The following is a 24086-nucleotide window of genomic DNA, read 5'->3' on the forward strand; positions in this document are numbered from 1 at the left end:
GAATGTATGAATCTGACATATTTATGGGTGTAAATATATATACCTATAATACTGACCATCAGAGTCCTTACAGCACATTTGAGTGAGTTGTTCAGAGGAGCAGCCTAATAAACACGCCGGAACATTTTACAGCAATCTGCTGCCAGGTGGAACCTGTCAAGCAGGATTCTAAGGATGGGTATTCCCCAGTATAGCCCTCAGTGTCTTACACCTCCATTCCACATAGGACAAACATTTTGATAATAATGTGTCTCCCATGACATCCCCCGAATCGAGACATGTCTTTCTACGTGACAAAACCGGGGTTCAGATCTCTAAACTGGCACATGTTCTAGACGCCTAAATGATGCTGCATGGAGAGAGGGGTGGCAGCGGAGGGACAGGGTTAACTTTTCAGTTACCGGGAATCCGCCGATGGAATTCTAATTCATGAAAGTCCGATAATATGAATTATTAGTAGGCGTTTTCTTCATGTCTAAAAAAAATTCCCAAGTTTGGGTTTGGAGTTAAAAGAGGCTCTTAGACTAATTGCTGGTCTCCTAATTTATCATCGTACAATTATACTGTCCAGCATTCCCTTAGTTTTTAGGCACTTGGGGGATTTACAAAGGAATAAAGAACGCAGTCCTCCTAATTGCCCCCTGTAATTGTGACAAATTAGTGGGTTGTTTTAATTGGAGCGCGTTTTGGAGGTTTCATGGGATGTAACTCTACAGCGAGGCAAATACATCCCTGATTGAAGTTTATCACTATACTACACAGTCATTTAACAAATGACCTTAATCCCTGTAATTCTAGCATGCCAACACCATAAATGTCATTAACTTTAACTCCATCCCAGATCTCTATGTGGATTTTGGGACAAACATTGTTCCCTCTCAGCCGTGCTCTCCGGAAATGATAGTGTTAAACAAAAAATGTACTTTATGAAAATAAAAATAATTCTGCAGGGTAACGCTGGACGGCAGATTCTCAACACCGCTCTTCCTGGGGTGGAAGGGCTCATTAGACAATCTTCACGCTTGTAATTCCCACAGTTCTGCAGTTTGATTATTTGTTAAAGTAGGAGAAGGGGACTGTAACAACAAATTCAGTAGTAATTGGGTATTAAACCTGCAGAACTAAATGCCTGTGATACCAAGGGCAATACTATGCATTATTATTTTTTAGATGCCAAAAGTGGCAAATCATTTAGTATAACATATTTAAGTTGGAAAATCCATTTACTATATTGGTAAAACAAGGGAAATTTATATTTTTGGGAGAAACCAAACATCATCTTCTGTGTTTGATAAATAAACTCTCATTGGTTTGATCGCTTAAAAGTAACTTTGTAAATAAACCTCATAACCTGTTTAATTAGTAAAGTGATTTAATTTTTAAAGTCTGTAAAAATATATTTTTATATATATATATATATATATATATATATATATATATATATGAACCTTGCGTAAGCTTATACATGTGTGTGTGTGTATGTATATATATATATATATATGTGTGTGTGTGTGTATACACACACACACACACACACACACACACACACACACACACACACACGTATAAGCTTACGCAAGGTTCATATACATATATATATATATATATATATATATATATAAATAAGTTCAATACCTTTAATAATGCATTTAGGGTGAATTGAACATTTCCTTTTCCTATAGTAAACCATTTGCAGAGCAGGCGATGGGTATACTGCACTGAGATAGGTCACTATCTAACAGCAATGGGGATAAAGGGACCAGAACGGGAAACTACTGCAACTAGGTATATGGAACCACAGTGACGTTGGGAAAGTCACTTGTTTTGGGGAAACTGTTTAGTTTATAATGGAAATAATTTGAAGATTGAAACGGGAAAGCAGATGTTAAATAAACTTTATTAAAAAGCAGGTAAGTTATTCTTTTATTACGACCCAGAAAACTTTAAAAAATAAAATAAAAAACCTCTCTCTTCCTCCGTAGATAAATATGTTTTTTTCTTAAACGCAGTTAGCCTTTAAGTACAGAAACCTACGGAAATATGGTCATTTATTAAGTACAGAGGCTTTGTTTTTGAGCACAATGGGAGTTTTATGTGAATACATTTGATGGATAGACTACAAAATGAGACATAAACATAGAAAACAACAGCAGACTGTAGTAACTCCTCTGTCACGAGTGTGAAAATCATTTGTCCACTCTCAGCGTAATGTAAGAATCTTTGTCTAATACAGCAAAGCAAGATTTCTGAAACGCCACCCGCCTGCAAAAAAAACAGGACAAATACACATTTCTGACTTACGTTATCTTGAAGATTAGTTGTAGTTGGGACACCACAGAAACTTTACAAAAACAGGATACGTATTTCCACCTTTACCTGCAGTGGGGCAGTTTCATGCTGAAAGACACATAAAATGACAGATCATATTTTATTTGACATCACAAAAAGTGAGATAGCCTGCAGCAGCCAATCAGGCACTGGGTTTCATGTTATGAACCACAGTAGAAATCTTACATTTATAAGCTGGGGGATTGTCTGTAATGCGGCAGCTATGACTTATAGCAGCACCTCCTTTACAGTAAGCCATGAACCAGATGTCATAAATATCCCTGTGTCTTTGTGAGAATAACACAGTAGGTGGATGTTCTAACACTGACGAGCGAACAGTGCGTTCAAAACCTTTATTCAGTGGCTTACACGGCATCTGTTGCCTACTCACTGTGGCGGTGGCCATTTGTGGTATGAACTACGGTCCGTGACATTGAAGACCATCAAATCATTAGGAATTAATTGAAGTAATGCTGACAACTGAAACCACTAAACGGCATAAAATAATGCTCATTAAATGTGGCCTATAAATAAACACCACTCACAAAAGATTAACATTATCCGCACACTATTGTATGACAGGAAACATACATTTTGATCCAATGTCTATATAAATGCTTTAAAACGGAAAGCAAAATCCACTCTTATACAGTAATATAATTAAATACATTCTATAACTGAGCTAAATAATTAACTAAATGAATTACGGGTTCATAATTAACTAAATATGTCAATCATACTATCACATTTCTTTGCCAAAAGTTGCCTTATTGCATGACTCTTGAGCAAGAATCTAACAGACAGGCTTGCAGCCTCCTAGGTAACAACAAAGTGCAGATTATTCAATTCACATATGGAGGTATGGCTGGTGGGGACACTGCAAGTTTGAATGCAAATAATATGACTTTATAGTCTAAGGCAGTGGTTCTCAAACTGTGTGCCGTGGCACCCTGGGGTGCCTCAGGGAACTTGCAGGGGTGCCCTGGGTTGGTGGTCCAGGACCAATCCAAACTATTTATGGTCAATGTAATAGGCAAAACCAGTGCTGGTGGCTGCTAATCTTAAAACATAAAGACAAACAGAAGCAAATCTTGCCCTTCACCACACAGTTGAACCTATGGATAACATATAAACACAATGTACTTAATGTAATATTTCTTTCTAAAATAAACTTTTGGCCTAGGGGTGCCGTAAAAAAAAAAATCTGATACTCTAGGGCGCCATGATTCAAAAAAGTTTGGGAACCAGTGGTCTAAGGGTTTTATTTTTTTTTAGATTTTGCTTTAATCAGCAAAGAAAAGAGTTTCTTAACACAAATCCTAAAATACTCCCAAAACAGGACAGTGCTTCTTTCAAGGATCACATATGTGTAGATTGTGAAATGCACTGGTTAACTTTCACTGTACCACTAGACTGGCGCATTTCAAGCACTAAGGGGTCTATTCATGAAGCAGTGAAAAGAGTGGAGAAGTGAGCCAGTGGAGAAGTTGCCCATGGCAACCAATCAGCTGCTCTGTATGATTTTGTAGTATGCAAATTATAGATGTTACTTCAATGCTGATTGGTTCTTCTCCACTGGCTCACTTCTCCAGTTTTCACTGCTTCATGAATAGACTCCTCAGTCTGCAATAGATCAAGAGACGTAAAGAAGCCAATACGTTGTTCTGCCAGTACAGCCTTTGTGAGAGTATTTCTTAATCTGGGTACACACCAGAATGACGCACCGATCATCCAACAATCCTTTCTATGGTGTAATTGTGTGTCCCGGCATATACACTGTACAACAATCTCCACATCATACATCGCATAGTCCCGTCAAACGTGCAGGACATCAGATAGGGTGATGTGATGAACGATGTGTAAGAACTAGTGATGTGCACCAGACATTTTTCGGGTTTTGTGTTTTGGTTTTGGATTCGGTTCCGCGGCCGTGTTTTGGCAAAACCGCGTTTTGGCAAAACCTCACCGAAAATTTTTTGTCGGATTCGGGTGTGTTTTGGATTCGGGTGTTTTTTTCAAAAAACCCTAAAAAAACAGCTTAAATCATAGAATTTAAGGGTCATTTTGATCCCATAGTATTATTAACCTCAATTACCATAATTTCCACTCATTTCCAGTCTACTCTGAACACCTCACACCTCACAATATTATTTTTAGTCCTACAATTTGCACCGAAGTCGCTGGATGGCTAAGCTAAGCGACACAAGTGGCCGACACAAACACCTGGCCCATCTAGGAGTGGCACTGCAGTGTCAATCAAGACAGGATGGCACTTCCAAAAAATTGTCCCCAAACAGCACATGATGCAAAGAAAAAAAGAGGCGCACCAAGGTGGCTGTGTGACTAAGCTAAGCGACACAAGTGGCCGACACAAACACCTGGCCCATCTAGGAGTGGCACTGCAGTGTCAATCAAGACAGGATGGCACTTCAAAATAATTGTCCCCAAACAGCACATGATGCAAAGAAAAAAAGAGGCGCACCAAGGTGGCTGTTTGACTAAGCTAAGCGACACAAGTGGCCGACACAAACACCTGGCCCATCTAGGAGTGGCACTGCAGTGTCAATCAAGACAGGATGGCACTTCCAAAAAATTGTCCCCAAACAGCACATGATGCAAAGAAAAAAAGAGGCGCACCAAGGTGGCTGTGTGACTAAGCTAAGCGACACAAGTGGCCGACACAAACACCTGGCCCATCTAGGAGTGGCACTGCAGTGTCAATCAAGACAGGATGGCACTTCCAAAAAATTGTCCCCAAACAGCACATGATGCAAAGAAAAAAAGAGGCGCACCAAGGTCGCTGTGTGACTAAGCTAAGCGACACAAGTGGCCGACACAAACACCTGGCCCATCTAGGAGTGGCACTGCAGTGTCAGGCAGGATGGCACTTCCAAAAAATTGTCCCCAAACAGCACATGATGCAAAGAAAAAAAGAGGCGCACCAAGGTCGCTGTGTGACTAAGCTAAGCGACACAAGTGGCCGACACAAACACCTGGCCCATCTAGGAGTGGCACTGCAGTGTCAATCAAGACAGGATGGCACTTCCAAAAAATTGTCCCCAAACAGCACATGATGCAAAGAAAAAAAGAGGCGCACCAAGGTGGCTGTGTGACTAAGCTAAGCGACACAAGTGGCCGACACAAACACCTGGTCCATCTAGGAGTGGCACTGCAGTGTCAATCAAGACAGGATGGCACTTCCAAAAAATTGTCCCCAAACAGCACATGATGCAAAGAAAAAAAGAGGAGCACCAAGGTGGCTGTGTGACTAAGCTAAGCGACACAAGTGGCCGACACAAACACCTGGCCCATCTAGGAGTGGCACTGCAGTGTCAATCAAGACAGGATGGCACTTCCAAAAAATAGTCCCCAAACAGCACATGATGCAAAGAAAAAAAGAGGCGCACCAAGGTCGCTGTGTGACTAAGCTAAGCGACACAAGTGGCCGACACAAACACCTGGCCCATCTAGGAGTGGCACTGCAGTGTCAATCAAGACAGGATGGCACTTCCAAAAAATTGTCCCCAAACAGCACATGATGCAAAGAAAAAAAGAGGCGCACCAAGGTGGCTGTGTGACTAAGCTAAGCGACACAAGTGGCCGACACAAACACCTGGCCCATCTAGGAGTGGCACTGCAGTGTCAATCAAGACAGGATGGCACTTCCAAAAAATTGTCCCCAAACAGCACATGATGCAAAGAAAAAAAGAGGCGCACCAAAGTGGCTGTGTGACTAAGCTAAGCGACACAAGTGGCCGACACAAACACCTGGCCCATCTAGGAGTGGCACTGCAGTGTCAATCAAGACAGGATGGTACTTCCAAAAAATTGTCCCCAAACAGCACATGATGCAAAGAAAAAAAGAGGCGCACCAAGGTGGCTGGATGGCTAAGCTAAGCGACACAAGTGGCCGACACAAACACCTGGCCCATCTAGGAGTGGCACTGCAGTGTCAATCAAGACAGGATGGCACTTCCAAAAAATTGTCTCCAAACAGCACATGATGCAAAGAAAAATGAAAGAAAAAAGAGGTGCAAGATGGAATTGTCCTTGGGCCCTCCCACCCACCCTTATGTTGTATAAACAGGACATGCACACTTTAACGAACCCATCATTTCAGCGACAGGGTCTGCCACACGACTGTGACTGAAATGACTGGTTGGTTTGTGCCCCCACCAAAAAAGAAGCAATCAATCTCTCCTTGCACAAACTGGCTCTACAGAGGCAAGATGTCCACCTCATCATCATCCTCCGATTCCTCACCCCTTTCACTGTGTACATCCCCCTCCTCACAGATTATTAATTCGTCCCCACTGGAATCCACCATCTCAGGTCCCCGTGTACTTTCTGGAGGCAATTGCTGCTGGTGAATGTCTCCAAGGAGGAATTGATTATAATTCATTTTGATGAACATCATCTTCTCCACATTTTCTGGAAGTAACCTCGTACGCCAATTGCTGACAAGGTGAGCGGCTGCACTAAACACTCTTTCGGAGTACACACTGGAGGGAGGGCAACTTAGGTAGAATAAAGCCAGTTTGTGCAAGGGCCTCCAAATTGCCTCTTTTTCCTGCCAATATACGTACGGACTGTCTGACGTGCCTACTTGGATGCGGTCACTCATATAATCCTCCACCATTCTTTCCATGGTGAGAGAATCATATGCAGTGACAGTAGACGACATGTCAGTAATCATTGGCAGGTCCTTCAGTCCGGACCAGATGTCAGCACTCGCTCCAGACTGCCCTGCATCACCGCCAGCGGGTGGGCTCGGAATTCTTAGCCTTTTCCTCGCACCCCCAGTTGCGGGAGAATGTGAAGGAGGAGATGTTGACGGGTCACGTTCCGCTTGACTTGACAATTTTCTCACCAGCAGGTCTTTGAACCTCTGCAGACTTGTGTCTGCCGGAAAGAGAGATACAACGTAGGTTTTAAATCTAGGATCGAGCACGGTGGCCAAAATGTAGTGCTCTGATTTCAACAGATTGACCACCCGTGAATCCTGGTTAAGCGAATTAAGGGCTCCATCCACAAGTCCCACATGCCTAGCGGAATCGCTCTGTTTTAGCTCCTCCTTCAATGTCTCCAGCTTCTTCTGCAAAAGCCTGATGAGGGGAATGACCTGACTCAGGCTGGCAGTGTCTGAACTGACTTCACGTGTGGCAAGTTCAAAGGGTTGCAGAACCTTGCACAACGTTGAAATCATTCTCCACTGCGCTTGAGTCAGGTGCATTCCCCCTCCTTTGCCTATATCGTGGGCAGATGTATAGGCTTGAATGGCCTTTTGCTGCTCCTCCATCCTCTGAAGCATATAGAGGGTTGAATTCCACCTCGTTACCACCTCTTGCTTCAGATTATGGCAGGGCAGGTTCAGGAATGTTTGGTGGTGCTCCAGTCTTCTGTACGCGGTGCCTGAATGCCGAAAGTGGCCCGCAATTCTTCGGGCCACCGACAGCATCTCTTGCACGCCCCTGTCGTTTTTTAAATAATTCTGCACCACCAAATTCAATGTATGTGCAAAACATGGGACGTGCTGGAATTTGCCCAGATGTAATGCACGCACAATATTGCTGGCGTTGTCCGATGTCACAAATCCCCAAGAGAGTCCAATTGGGGTAAGCCATTCTGCGATGATCTTCCTCAGTTCCCGTAAGAGGTTGTCAGCTGTGTGCCTCTTATGGAAAGCAGTGATACAAAGCGTAGCCTGCCTAGGAACGACTTGGCGTTTGCGAGATGCTGCTACTGGTGCCGCCGCTGCTGTTCTTGCTGCGGGAGGCAATACATCTACCCAGTGGGCTGTCACAGTCATATAGTCCTGAGTCTGCCCTGCTCCACTTGTCCACATGTCCGTGGTTAAGTGGACATTGGGTACAACTGCATTTTTTAGGCCACTGGTGAGTCTTTTTCTGAGGTCTGTGTACATTTTCGGTATCGCCTGCCTAGAGAAATGGAACCTAGATGGTATTTGGTACCGGGGACACAGTACCTCAATCAAGTCTATAGTTGCCTCTGAATTAACGATGGATACCGGAACCACGTTTCTCACCGCCCAGGCTGCCAAGGCCTGAGTTATCTGCTTTGCAGCAGGATGACTGCTGTGATATTTCATCTTCCTCGCAAAGGACTGTTGGACAGTCAATTGCTTACTGGAAGTAGTACAAGTGGTCTTCCGACTTCCCCTCTGGGATGACGATCGACTCCCAGCAGCAACAACAGCAGCGCCAGCAGCAGTAGGCGTTACACTCAAGGATGCATCAGAGGAATCCCAGGCAGGAGAGGACTCGTCAGACTTGACAGTGACATGGCCTGCAGGACTATTGGCTTTCCTGGGTAAGGAGGAAATTGACACTGAGGGAGTTGGTGGTGTGGTTTGCAGGAGCTTGGTTACAAGAGGAAGGGATTTAGTGGTCAGTGGACTGCTTCCGCTGTCACCCAAAGTTTTTGAACTTGTCACTGACTTATGATGAATGCGCTGCAGGTGACGTATAAGGGAGGATGTTCCGAGGTGGTTAACGTCCTTACCCCTACTTATTACAGCTTGACAAAGGCAACACACGGCTTGACACCTGTTGTCCGCATTTGTGTTGAAATAATTCCACACCGAAGAGCTGATTTTTTTGTATTTTGACCAGGCATTTCAATGGCCATATTCGTCCCACGGAAAACAGGTGTCTCCCCGGGTGCCTGACTTAAACAAACCATCTCACCATCAGAATCCTCCTTGTCAATTTCCTCCCCAGCGCCAGCAACACCCATATCCTCATCCTGGTGTACTTCAACAGTGACATCTTCAATTTGACTATCAGGAACTGGACTGCGGGTGCTCCTTCCAGCACTTGCAGGGGGCGTGCAAATGGTGGAAGGCGCAAGCTCTTCCCGTCCAGTGTTGGGAAGGTCAGGCATCGCAACCGACACAATTGGACTCTCCTTGGGGATTTGTGATTTAGAAGAACGCACAGTTCTTTGCTGTGCTTTTGCCAGCTTAAGTCTTTTCTTTTTTCTAGCGAGAGGATGAGTGCTTCCATCCTCATGTGAAGCTGAACCACTAGCCATGAACATAGGCCAGGGCCTCAGCCGTTCCTTGCCACTCTGTGTCGTAAATGGCATATTGGCAAGTTTACGCTTCTCCTCAGACACTTTTAATTTTGATTTTTGGGTCATTTTACTGAACTTTTGTTTTTTGGATTTTACATGCTCTCTACTATGACATTGGGCATCAGCCTTGGCAGACGACGTTGATGGCATTTCATCGTCTCGGCCATGACTAGTGGCAGCAGCTTCAGCACGAGGTGGAAGTGGATGTTGATCTTTCCCTATTTTAACCTCCACATTTTTGTTCTCCATTTTTTAATGTGTGGAATTATATGCCAGTATCAATAGCAATGGCCTACTACTATATTTACTGCGCACAACTGAAATGCACCACAGGTATGGATGGATAGTATACTTGACGACACAGAGGTAGGTACAGCAGTGGCCTACCGTACTGCTATATATAGTATACTGGTGGTCACTGTGTCAGCAAACTGCAAAACTAAAATGCACCACAGGTATAGAATGTAGATGGATAGTATACTTAATGGATGACGACACAGAGGTAGGTACAGCAGTGGCCTACTGTACTGCTATATATAGTATACTGGTGGTCACTGTGTCAGCAAACTGCAAAACTAAAATGCACCACAGGTATAGAATGTAGATGGATAGTATACTTAATGGATGACGACACAGAGGTAGGTACAGCAGTGGCCTACCGTACTGCTATATATAGTATACTGGTGGTCACTGTGTCAGCAAACTGCAAAACTAAAATGCACCACAGGTATAGAATGTAGATGGATAGTATACTTAATGGATGACGACACAGAGGTAGGTACAGCAGTGGCCTACTGTACTGCTATATATAGTATACTGGTGGTCACTGTGTCAGCAAACTGCAAAACTAAAATGCACCACAGGTATAGAATGTAGATGGATAGTATACTTAATGGATGACGACACAGAGGTAGGTACAGCAGTGGCCTACCGTACTGCTATATATAGTATACTGGTGGTCACTGTGTCAGCAAACTGCAAAACTAAAATGCACCACAGGTATAGAATGTAGATGGATAGTATACTTAATGGATGACGACACAGAGGTAGGTACAGCAGTGGCCTACCGTACTGCTATATATAGTATACTGGTGGTCACTGTGTCAGCAAACTGCAAAACTAAAATGCACCACAGGTATAGAATGTAGATGGATAGTATACTTAATGGATGACGACACAGAGGTAGGTACAGCAGTGGCCTACCGTACTGCTATATATAGTATACTGGTGGTCACTGTGTCAGCAAACTGCAAAACTAAAATGCACCACAGGTATAGAATGTAGATGGATAGTATACTTAATGGATGACGACACAGAGGTAGGTACAGCAGTGGCCTACCGTACTGCTATATATAGTATACTGGTGGTCACTGTGTCAGCAAACTGCAAAACTAAAATGCACCACAGGTATAGAATGTAGATGGATAGTATACTTAATGGATGACGACACAGAGGTAGGTACAGCAGTGGCCTACCGTACTGCTATATATAGTATACTGGTGGTCACTGTGTCAGCAAACTGCAAAACTAAAATGCACCACAGGTATAGAATGTAGATGGATAGTATACTTAATGGATGACGACACAGAGGTAGGTACAGCAGTGGCCTACTGTACTGCTATATATAGTATACTGGTGGTCACTGTGTCAGCAAACTGCAAAACTAAAATGCACCACAGGTATAGAATGTAGATGGATAGTATACTTAATGGATGACGACACAGAGGTAGGTACAGCAGTGGCCTACCGTACTGCTATATATAGTATACTGGTGGTCACTGTGTCAGCAAACTGCAAAACTAAAATGCACCACAGGTATAGAATGTAGATGGATAGTATACTTAATGGATGACGACACAGAGGTAGGTACAGCAGTGGCCTACCGTACTGCTATATATAGTATACTGGTGGTCACTGTGTCAGCAAACTGCAAAACTAAAATGCACCACAGGTATAGAATGTAGATGGATAGTATACTTAATGGATGACGACACAGAGGTAGGTACAGCAGTGGCCTACCGTACTGCTATATATAGTATACTGGTGGTCACTGTGTCAGCAAACTGCAAAACTAAAATGCACCACAGGTATAGAATGTAGATGGATAGTATACTTAATGGATGACGACACAGAGGTAGGTACAGCAGTGGCCTACCGTACTGCTATATATAGTATACTGGTGGTCACTGTGTCAGCAAACTGCAAAACTAAAATGCACCACAGGTATAGAATGTAGATGGATAGTATACTTAATGGATGACGACACAGAGGTAGGTACAGCAGTGGCCTACCGTACTGCTATATATAGTATACTGGTGGTCACTGTGTCAGCAAACTGCAAAACTAAAATGCACCACAGGTATAGAATGTAGATGGATAGTATACTTAATGGATGACGACACAGAGGTAGGTACAGCAGTGGCCTACCGTACTGCTATATATAGTATACTGGTGGTCACCGTGTCAGCAAACTGCAAAACTAAAATGCACCACAGGTATAGAATGTAGATGGATAGTATACTTAATGGATGACGACACAGAGGTAGGTACAGCAGTGGCCTACCGTACTGCTATATATAGTATACTGGTGGTCACTGTGTCAGCAAACTGCAAAACTAAAATGCACCACAGGTATAGAATGTAGATGGATAGTATACTTAATGGATGACGACACAGAGGTAGGTACAGCAGTGGCCTACCGTACTGCTATATATAGTATACTGGTGGTCACTGTGTCAGCAAACTGCAAAACTAAAATGCACCACAGGTATAGAATGTAGATGGATAGTATACTTAATGGATGACGACACAGAGGTAGGTACAGCAGTGGCCTACCGTACTGCTATATATAGTATACTGGTGGTCACTGTGTCAGCAAACTGCAAAACTAAAATGCACCACAGGTATAGAATGTAGATGGATAGTATACTTAATGGATGACGACACAGAGGTAGGTACAGCAGTGGCCTACCGTACTGCTATATATAGTATACTGGTGGTCACTGTGTCAGCAAACTGCAAAACTAAAATGCACCACAGGTATAGAATGTAGATGGATAGTATACTTAATGGATGACGACACAGAGGTAGGTACAGCAGTGGCCTACCGTACTGCTATATATAGTATACTGGTGGTCACTGTGTCAGCAAACTGCAAAACTAAAATGCACCACAGGTATAGAATGTAGATGGATAGTATACTTAATGGATGACGTCACAGAGGTAGGTACAGCAGTGGCCTACCGTACTGCTATATATAGTATACTGGTGGTCACTGTGTCAGCAAACTGCAAAACTAAAATGCACCACAGGTATAGAATGTAGATGGATAGTATACTTAATGGATGACGACACAGAGGTAGGTACAGCAGTGGCCTACCGTACTGCTATATATAGTATACTGGTGGTCACTGTGTCAGCAAACTGCAAAACTAAAATGCACCACAGGTATAGAATGTAGATGGATAGTATACTTAATGGATGACGACACAGAGGTAGGTACAGCAGTGGCCTACCGTACTGCTATATATAGTATGCTGGTGGTCACTGTGTCAGCAAACTGCAAAACTAAAATGCACCACAGGTATAGAATGTAGATGGATAGTATACTTAATGGATGACGACACAGAGGTAGGTACAGCAGTGGCCTACCGTACTGCTATATATAGTATACTGGTGGTCACTGTGTCAGCAAACTGCAAAACTAAAATGCACCACAGGTATAGAATGTAGATGGATAGTATACTTAATGGATGACGACACAGAGGTAGGTACAGCAGTGGCCTACCGTACTGCTATATATAGTATACTGGTGGTCACTGTGTCAGCAAACTGCAAAACTAAAATGCACCACAGGTATAGAATGTAGATGGATAGTATACTTAATGGATGACGACACAGAGGTAGGTACAGCAGTGGCCTACCGTACTGCTATATATAGTATACTGGTGGTCACTGTGTCAGCAAACTGCAAAACTAAAATGCACCACAGGTATAGAATGTAGATGGATAGTATACTTAATGGATGACGACACAGAGGTAGGTACAGCAGTGGCCTACCGTACTGCTATATATAGTATACTGGTGGTCACTGTGTCAGCAAACTGCAAAACTAAAATGCACCACAGGTATAGAATGTAGATGGATAGTATACTTAATGGATGACGACACAGAGGTAGGTACAGCAGTGGCCTACCGTACTGCTATATATAGTATACTGGTGGTCACTGTGTCAGCAAACTGCAAAACTAAAATGCACCACAGGTATAGAATGTAGATGGATAGTATACTTAATGGATGACGACACAGAGGTAGGTACAGCAGTGGCCTACCGTACTGCTATATATAGTATACTGGTGGTCACTGTGTCAGCAAACTGCAAAACTAAAATGCACCACAGGTATAGAATGTAGATGGATCGTATACTTAATGGATGACGACACAGAGGTAGGTACAGCAGTGGCCTACCGTACTGCTATATATAGTATACTGGTGGTCACTGTGTCAGCAAACTGCAAAACTAAAATGCACCACAGGTATAGAATGTAGATGGATAGTATACTTAATGGATGACGACACAGAGGTAGGTACAGCAGTGGCCTACCGTACTGCTATATATAGTATACTGGTGGTCACTGTGTCAGCAAACTGCAAAACTAAAATGCACCACAGGTATAGAATGTAGATGGATAGTATACTTAATGGATGACGACACAGAGGTAGGTACAGCAGTGGCCTACCGTACTGCTATATATAGTATACTGGTGGTCACTGTGTCAGCAAACTGCAAAACTAAAATGCACCACAGGTATAGAATGTAGATGGATAGTATACTTAATGGATGACGACACAGAGGTAGGTACAGCAGTGGCCTACCGTACTGCTATATATAGTATGCTGGTGGTCACTGTGTCAGCAAACTGCAAAACTAAAATGCACCACAGGTATAGAATGTAGATAGATAGTATACTTAATGGATGACGACACAGAGGTAGGTACAGCAGTGCACTCTGCACTGTACTCCTCCTATATAATATTAATTATACTGGTGGTCCCCAGTCCCCACAATAAAGCAGCACACTGAGCACAGATATGGAGTGTTTTTCAGGCAATAAACGTATACTGGTGGTCACTGTCAGCAAAACTCTGCACTGTACTCCTGCTATATAATACAGCTGCTCCCCAGTCCCCACAATTAAGCAGTGTGAGCACTCAGCACAGATATATTATGCAGCACACTTAGCACAGATATGGTATGGAGCGTTTTTTTCAGGCAGAGAACGGATAAAAACTGGTGGTCACTTATCAGCAAAACTCTGCACTGTACTCCTCCTAACAGCTGCTCCCCAGTCCTCCCCACAATTAAGCAATAAACCAATCAACTTCAACAATAAACGGAGAGGACGCAAGCCACGTCCTCTCCCTATCATCTCCAATGCACGAGTGAAAATGGCGGCGACGCGCGGCTGCTTATATAGAATCCGAATCTCGCGAGAATCCGACAGCGGGATGATGACGTTCGGGCGCGCTCGGGTTAGCCGAGCAAGGCGGGAAGGTTCGAACCTGCCTTGTAAAAAGGGTGAAGTTCGGGGGGGGTTCGGTTTCCGAGAAACCGAACCCGCTCATCTCTAGTAAGAACGAGACAATGGTCAGAGTGGTTGTAGGTACCACGATTGCACAACAAATCGTGCAGTGCAGTGGTTCCCAAACTGTGTGCCGTGGCTCCCTGGGGTGCCTCTGGACACTTGCAGAGGTGCCCTGGGTTGGTGGTCCAGGACCAATTCAAATTATTCATGGTCAATGTAATAGGCAAAACCAGTGCTGGTGGCTGCCAGTCATAAAATATGTGGCCAAACAGAAGCAAATCTTGTCCCTCACCACACAACTGACCCTAAGGATGACATATAAACGTGATCTACTTAATGTAATATTTCTTTCTAAATTTCTCAATAAGAATTTTTTGGCCTCGGGGTGCCGTGAAAAAAAATCTGATATTCTAGGGCGCCGTAACTCAAAAAAGTTTGGAAACCACTGGTGTAGTGTGTACCCAGCTTTAGTCACAGTTGTCTTCTGAAACTTTCAAAAGACTCTTGAATATTTTGGGGGTCACACACACTTTAGCAAGAGTACAGAACCCTGCCTTCATCCTATTCCCTAGTGAAATGGGTAGGATGGGCGCACGATGCCGCAGAACCTTCCTGCATCCTACCCCCTAGTAAAATGGGGGGCATTCCTGGGCACAATTCCGCAGTTCACGCTATTGCATCACAAGGGGTTAGTTCCAAATGACATGATTTGTCAGACCCTTCCCCTCTGACAGTGGACCCCTCCTTCTCCGACCCAGGATGTTGCCTGGAGGGAAATCAACAAATACCGGCAAGTTACTTCTAGACACACACACACACACACACACACACACACACACACACACACACACACACACACACACACACACACAATAGTGACATGCAATACAAACAGCCCTCACGTTTCTGCCCCAGAATCACCCATTTCCATCTTGCAGGGTGACGTTTAATTTGCCGGCTGTCGGGATCCCAGCGGTCAGGATACCGATGCCGGAATCCCACTAGCCAGCAATGCTGCCAGCCGGAATACCGGCGCTACAGGACTATTCGTGTCCACGACACCCATAGAGTAGGAACAGATCCAGTGATGAGCGCAGTGAGCCCGCAAGGGGACTCTTTGTGCTCACCCCGTGGCCGGGATGTCGCTGTCGGTATATTGGACCCCGGTAAATCATACTGAATCCCCCTTAGGATGCCCCCTTCACATATCTTCCTGCTCCCTTGTTGCTTGTCCCATGATCTTCCTGCATTATGAAGCCATGAGCGTCACTGTGCCTTGCTACTGTACTGCTATGATGTCACAGTCCAGCACACAGTGGTGACTATCCCATTAGGCATAGGAGGCACTTGGATGCTTGGGTTGGTACTGTCAGCCCAAAATGTACCAGTAACTGCAAAATATTCCACTGTACTGTACCATATGCCGTCCACTGGAGTGTACATACTGCCCCAGTAAGCATAATTGAAAAAAAAAAAAATGTCATAGTGGCTTTTTTGTATTATTCTACTAAATTAACTATCATCAAATGAGATTATAACCAATCAATTAAAATAATAAAATTAGGCAGGCAGGTGGCTGCCGTTACTGTTGTGCCTAGGGATGCCCTCACCCCTAAATCAACCCCTGCCAGCACACAATATGAAGAAAAGGAGGTTGTTCAAAGGGAATGCGGTCAAGATCCTGCCGGACGGAATCCCGGCAGTCGGAATACCGACACTGGAATCCCGACCGGCACAATCCCAACATATTCTCTGTCCGTGGATGTCCACGACACCCATAGAGGGAGAATAAATTAGTGGTGTTCCGCTCGCCACCCCTGTCGGGATTCCGCTGTCGGTATTCCGACCGCCGGGATCCCGTCCAGCGGGATTTCGTACTGAACCCGTTCATAGGGGCTGGTGAAGGGGATATGGATTATTGGGTGTGGTATGTTAGGTAGATTAGATTTAGGTCAACAGTGTCTAGGTCGACCACTATTGGTTGACAGTAAGTAGGTCGACATGGTTTCTAGGTCGACAGGGACTCTAGGTCGACATGTACTAGGTCAACACAAGAAAAGGTCAACATGAGTTATTTTTTTGCTTTTTTCCGTTTTCTCCGTACAGTGACCTGGAACCCGCATTATGTCCCCTCGTATGGCTCGCTCCGCTACTGCTGCACTCGGCATAGGTTACCATTCCCAATTGTAGTCCATGTGGATCGTAAAGTATGAAAAAGTTTAAAATATGTTTAAAAAAAATATCTCATGTCGACCTTTTGTCATGTCGACCTAGAACATGTCGACCTAGAGTTCCTGTCGACCTAGAAATCATGTCAACCTACTTACTGTCGACCAATAGTGGTCGATCTAGATAGTGTCGACCTACTTACTGTCGACCTATAGTCCGGATCCCTGGATTATTATATCTACACTAAAAATAAGATTTTACTTACCGATAAATCTATTTCTCGTAGTCCGTAGTGGATGCTGGGACTCCGTCAGGACCATGGGGATTAGCGGCTCCGCAGGAGACAGGGCACAAAAATAAAAGCTTTAGGACTAGGTGGTGTGCACTGGCTCCTCCCCTATGACCCTCCTCCAAGCCTCAGTTAGGATACTGTGCCCGGACGAGCGTACACAATAAGGAAGGATTTTGAATCCCGGGTAAGACTCATACCAGCCACACCAATCACACCGTACAACTTGTGATCTGAACCCAGTTAACAGTATGACAAACGTAGGAGCCTCTGAACAGACGGCTCACAACAATAACAACCCGATATTTTTGTAACAATAACTATGTACAAGTATTGCAGACAATCCGCACTTGGGATGGGCGCCCAGCATCCACTACGGACTACGAGAAATAGATTTATCGGTAAGTAAAATCTTATTTTCTCTGACGTCCTAGTGGATGCTGGGACTCCGTCAGGACCATGGGGATTATACCAAAGCTCCCAAACGGGCGGGAGAGTGCGGATGACTCTGCAGCACCGAATGAGAGAACTCCAGGTCCTCTTTAGCCAGGGTATCAAATTTGTAGAATTTTACAAACGTGTTCTCCCCCGACCACGTAGCTGCTCGGCAGAGTTGTAATGCCGAGACCCCTCGGGCAGCCGCCCAAGATGAGCCCACCTTCCTTGTGGAATGGGCCTTGATAGATTTAGGCTGTGGCAGGCCTGCCACAGAATGTGCAAGTTGAATTGTGCTACAAATCCAACGAGCAATCGTCTGCTTAGAAGCAGGAGCACCCAGCTTGTTGGGTGCATACAGTATAAACAGCGAGTCAGATTTTCTGACTCCAGCCGTCCTTGAAATATATATTTTCAATGCCCTGACAACGTCCAGCAACTTGGAATCCTCCAAATCGCTAGTAGCCGCAGGCACCACAATAGGCTGGTTCAGGTGAAACGCTGAAACCACCTTAGGCAGAAACTGAGGACGCGTCCGCAGTTCTGCCCTGTCCGAATGGAAAATCAGATATGGGCTTTTATACGATAAAGCCGCCAATTCTGACACTCTCCTGGCTGAAGCCAGGGCCAGTAGCATGGTTACTTTCCATGTAAGATATTTCAAATCCACCGATTTGAGTGGCTCAAACCAATGGGATTTGAGAAAATCCAAAACTACATTAAGATCCCACGGAGCCACTGGGGGCACAACCGGGGGCTGTATATGTAGTACTCCTTTTACAAAAGTCTGGACTTCAGGAACTGAAGCCAATTCTTTCTGGAAGAAAATCGACAGGGCCGAAATTTGAACCTTAATGGACCCTAATTTGAGGCCCATAGACAATCCTGTTTGCAGGAAATGTAGGAATCGACCCAGTTGAAATTCCTCCGTCGGGGCCTTCCTGGCCTCACACCACGCAACATATTTTCTCCAAATGCGGTGATAATGTTGTGCAGTCACCTCCTTCCTGGCTTTTACCAGGGTAGGGATGACCTCTTCCGGAATGCCTTTTTCCCTTAGAATTCGGCGTTCGACCGCCATGCCGTCAAACGCAGCCGCGGTAAGTCTTGGAATAGACACGGTCCCTGCTGAAGCAGGTCCCGTCTTAGAGGTAGAGGCCACGGATCTTCCGTGAGCATCTCCTGAAGTTCCGGGTACCAAGTTCTTCTTGGCCAATCCGGAGCCACGAGTATCGTTCTTACTCCCTTTTGCCGTATAATTCTCAGTACTTTTGGTATGAGAGGCAGAGGAGGAAACACATACAATGACTGGAACACCCACGGTGTTACCAGAGCGTCCACAGCTATTGCCTGAGGGTCTCTTGACCTGGCGCAATAACTGTCCAGTTTTTTGTTGAGGCGGGACGCCATCATATCCACCTTTGGTTTTTCCCAACGGTTCACAATCATGTGGAAGACTTCTGGATGAAGTCCCCACTCTCCCGGGTGTAGATCGTGTCTGCTGAGGAAGTCCGCTTCCCAGTTGTCCACTCCCGGAATGAACACTGCTGACAGTGCTATCACATGATCTTCCGCCCAGCGAAGAATCCTTGCAGCTTCTGCCATTGCCCTCCTGCTTCTTGTGCCGCCCTGTCTGTTTACGTGGGCGACTGCCGTGATGTTGTCCGACTGGATCAACACCAGCTGACCCTGAAGCAGGGGTTTTGCCAGGCTTAGAGCATTGTAAATCGCTCTTAGCTCCAGTATATTTATGTGAAGAGACATCTCCAGGCTTGACCACACTCCCTGGAAGTTTCTTCCCTGTGTGACCGCTCCCCAGCCTCTCAGACTGGCATCCGTTGTCACCAGGACCCAGTCCTGTATGCCGAATCTGCGGCCCTCTAACAGATGAGCACTCTGCAACCACCACAGAAGAGACACCCTTGTCCGTGGAGACAAAGTTATCCGCTGATGCATCTGCAGATGCGATCCGGACCATTTGTCCAGCAGATCCCACTGAAAAGTTCGTGCGTGGAATCTGCCGAATGGAATCGCTTCGTAAGAAGCCACCATTTTTCCCAGGACTCTTGTGCATTGATGCACAGACACTTTTCCTGGTTTTAGGAGGTTCCTGACAAGTTCGGATAACTCCCTGGCTTTCTCCTCCGGAAGAAACACCTTTTTCTGAACCGTGTCCAGAATCATTCCCAGGAACAGCAGACGTGTCGTCGGGGTCAATTGAGATTTTGGAAAATTCAGAATCCACCCGTGCTGTTGCAGCACTACTTGGGTTAGTGCTACTACGTCCCCCAGCTGTTCTCTGGACCTTGCCCTTATCAGGAGATCGTCCAAGTAAGGGATAATTAATACGCCTTTTCTTCGCAGAAGAAACATCATTTCGGCCATTACCTTGGTAAAGACCCGAGGTGCCGTGGACAATCCAAACGGCAGCGTCTGAAACTGATAATGACAGTTTTGCACCACGAACCTGAGGTACCCTTGATGTGAAGGGCAAATTGGGACATGCAGGTAAGCATCCTTGATGTCCAGGGACACCATAAAGTCCCCTTCTTCCAGATTCGCTATCACTGCTCTGAGTGACTCCATCTTGAACTTGAATTTTTGTATGTACAGGTTCAAAGATTTCAGATTTAGAATAGGTCTTACCGAGCCGTCCGGCTTCGGTACCACAAATAGTATGGAATAATACCCCTTTCCCTGTTGTAGGAGGGGTACCTTGACTATCACCTGCTGAGAATACAGCTTGTGAATGGCTTCCAATACCGTCGCCCTGTCTGAGGGAGACGTTGGCAGAGCAGACTTTAGGAACCGGCGAGGGGGAGACTTCTCGAATTCCAACCTGTAACCCTGAGATACTACCTGCAGGATCCAGGGGTCCACCTGTGAGTGAGCCCACTGTGCGCTGAAATTCTTGAGTCGACCCCCCACCGCCCCTGAGTCCGCTTGTAAAGCCCCAACGTCATGCTGAGGGCTTTGCAGAAGCCGGGGAGGGCTTCTGCTCCTGGGAGGGAGCTGCTTGGTGCACTCTCTTACCCTTTCCTTTGCCTCAGGGCAGATATGACTGTCCTTTTGCCCGCTTGTTCTTATAGGAACGAAAGGACTGCGGCTGAAAAGACGGTGTCTTTTTCTGTTGGGAGGGGACCTGAGGTAAAAAGGTGGATTTCCCGGCTGTTGCCGTGGCCACCAAATCCGATAGACCGACCCCAAATAATTCCTCCCCTTTATACGGCAATACTTCCATATGCCGTTTGGAATCCGCATCACCTGACCACTGTCGCGTCCATAAACTTCTTCTGGCAGATATGGACATCGCACTTACTCTCGATGCCAGAGTGCAAATATCCCTCTGAGCATCTCGCATATAAAGAAAAGCATCCTTTAATTGCTCTATAGTCAATAAAATACTGTCCCTATCCAGGGTATCAATATTTTCAGTCAGGGAATCCGACCAAACCACCCCAGCACTGCACATCCATGCAGAGGCGATGGCTGGTCGCAGTATAACACCAGTATGAGTGTATATACTTTTCAGGGTAGTTTCCAGCCTCCTATCAGCTGGATCCTTGAGGGCGGCCGTTTCAGGAGACGGTAACGCCACTTGTTTTGATAAGCGTGTGAGTGCCTTATCCACCCTAGGGGGTGTTTCCCAGCGCGCCCTAACCTCTGGCGGGAAAGGATATAATGCCAATAACTTCTTTGAAATTAGCAGTTTTCTATCGGGGTTAACCCACGCTTCATCACACACTTCATTCAATTCCTCTGATTCAGGAAAAACTACAGGTAGTTTTTTCAGACCCCACATAATACCCCTTTTTGTGGTACTTGCAGTATCAGAGATATGCAAAGCCTCCTTCATTGCCGTGATCATATAACGTGTGGCCCTACTGGAAAATACGTTTGTTTCTTCACCGTCGACACTAGATTCGGTGTCCGTGTCTGGGTCTGTGTCGACCGACTGAGGTAAAGGGCGTTTTACAGCCCCTGACGGTGTCTGAGACGCCTGGACAGGTACTAACTGGTTTGCCGGCCGTCTCATGTCGTCAACTGATTTTTGTAACGTGCTGACATTATCACGTAATTCCATAAACAAAGCCATCCATTCCGGTGTCGACTCCCTAGGGGGTGACATCACCATTACCGGCAATTGCTCCGCCTCCACACCAATATTGTCCTCATACATGTCGACACACACGTACCGACACACAGCAGACACACAGGGAATGCTCTTATCGAAGACAGGACCCCACTAGCCCTTTGGGGAGACAGAGGGAGAGTTTGCCAGCACACACCCAAGCGCTATAAATATATAGGAACAACCCTACAGAAGTGTTGTTTCCTTTATAGCAGCTTAATATATCAATATCGCCAAAAAAGTGCCCCCCCTCTCTGTTTTTTTACCCTGTTTCTGTAGTGCAGTGCAGGGGAGAGTCCTGGGAGCCTTCCTCGCAGCGGAGCTGTGCAGGAAAATGGCGCTGTGTGCTGAGGAGATAGGCCCCGCCCCCTATTTCGGCGGGCTCTTCTCCCGGTGTTTGTGAGACCTGGCAGGGGTTAAATACATCCATATAGCCCCAGGGGCTATATGTGATGTATTTTTAGCCAGAACAAGGTATTATCATTGCTGCCCAGGGCGCCCCCCCCCAGCGCCCTGCACCCTCAGTGACCGCTGGTGTGAAGTGTGCTGACAACAATGGCGCACAGCTGCAGTGCTGTGCGCTACCTCATGAAGACTGAAAAGTCTTCTGCCGCCGGTTTCTGGACCTCTTCACTTTTCGGCATCTGCAAGGGGGTCGGCGGCGCGGCTCCGGGACCGGACTCCATGGCTGGGCCTGTGTTCGATCCCTCTGGAGCTAATGGTGTCCAGTAGCCTAAGAAGCCAATCCATCCTGCACGCAGGTGAGTTCACTTCTTCTCCCCTAAGTCCCTCGTTGCAGTGAGCCTGTTGCCAGCAGGACTCACTGAAAATAAAAAACCTAATAACTTTTTCTAAGCAGCTCTTTAGGAGAGCCACCTAGATTGCACCCTGCTCGGACGGGCACAAAAACCTAACTGAGGCTTGGAGGAGGGTCATAGGGGGAGGAGCCAGTGCACACCACCTAGTCCTAAAGCTTTTATTTTTGTGCCCTGTCTCCTGCGGAGCCGCTAATCCCCATGGTCCTGACGGAGTCCCAGCATCCACTAGGACGTCAGAGAAAAGGTAATGGAAATGGTCGACACAATATTTATTTGTTTATTTTTTGGGGGGGCGTGTTGTCACTTTTCTGACACAAACAAACTTTGGGCAAGGTGCCTCGTTCCGCTACCGCTGCGCTCAGCACAGGTTGCTATTCCCAATCGTAGTCCACGTGGATGGTAAAGTATGGAAAAGTTGAAAAAAATTATAAAAAACTTCTGTCTCTAACATTGTCATGTCGATCTTTTGACCCTGTCAAACTGTTGAACTATCTACCTTTTACATGTCGGCCTTTTGACCCCGTCAACCTTTTGAACCTGTCGACCTAATGCAGGTCTACCATTAAAGGTAGATGTATTGATTGTAGACCTTATATCTTATACTCCAGGGCTGGCCAAACCGGTCCTCGAGATCTACCAACAGTTCATGTTTTCCAGGCCTCCTGGAGATCTGTAGAATTGTCAGTTAGGAATGAATGCAGCACATCTTCATTAGTAATGACTACACCTGTGCACCAGCTAGGTGGTCTGGAAAATGTGACCTGTTGGTAGATCTCGAGGACTGGTTTGGCCAGCCCTGTTATACTCTGTCGCACAGCAATTGTAACAATGTAAAATATCTTGTCAGTGTGTGTAATGTGAATGTTATTAGTAGCTATTTTATATAAGGAAACCTGAATGCTAGATGGAGAGGTCCTATAAATATTACACAGGATGCATAGTGGTAAAAGTTACACATCGCCCTTCTAATAAAGACATCACTTCTCAGTATACACCAAGCTATCTTTAAATCTTAGTCATAAAGCCCTAAATGCCTAGAGTGGTCCTGAAATACGTCGATGAAATAATAGAGTGAAATAACCTCTGATGAATATTATTTCCAATAAGGCAGACGCTATATAAAGCTGTTTTTTGTGGCTTATAAAAAAGAGGAACTTGGCACTGTCACTTCTTCTGGAGAATTTTAGCTAAATGCATCATGTTGCTATCAAACAAATATTTAAGTAGTGAAATTG

At 45.3% G+C, this 24086-nt stretch overlaps 1 long non-coding RNA gene across 21 annotated transcripts in view; it reads right to left on the reverse strand.

Moving 5' to 3' along the window:
• LOC134958509 (uncharacterized) overlaps positions 1-24086 on the reverse strand; it is a 728433-nt gene that overhangs the window by 32361 nt on the left and 671986 nt on the right. For all 21 annotated transcript variants that reach the window (XR_010187035.1, XR_010187037.1, XR_010187031.1 and 18 more), the window contains one exon: positions 2302-2397. This is a non-coding gene — a long non-coding RNA (uncharacterized LOC134958509). The remainder of the gene's footprint in view (positions 1-2301; positions 2398-24086) is intronic.

Source organism: Pseudophryne corroboree, chromosome 9 (genome assembly GCF_028390025.1).
Source record: "Pseudophryne corroboree isolate aPseCor3 chromosome 9, aPseCor3.hap2, whole genome shotgun sequence".
In the NCBI taxonomy this organism is placed as follows: domain Eukaryota; kingdom Metazoa; phylum Chordata; class Amphibia; order Anura; family Myobatrachidae; genus Pseudophryne; species Pseudophryne corroboree.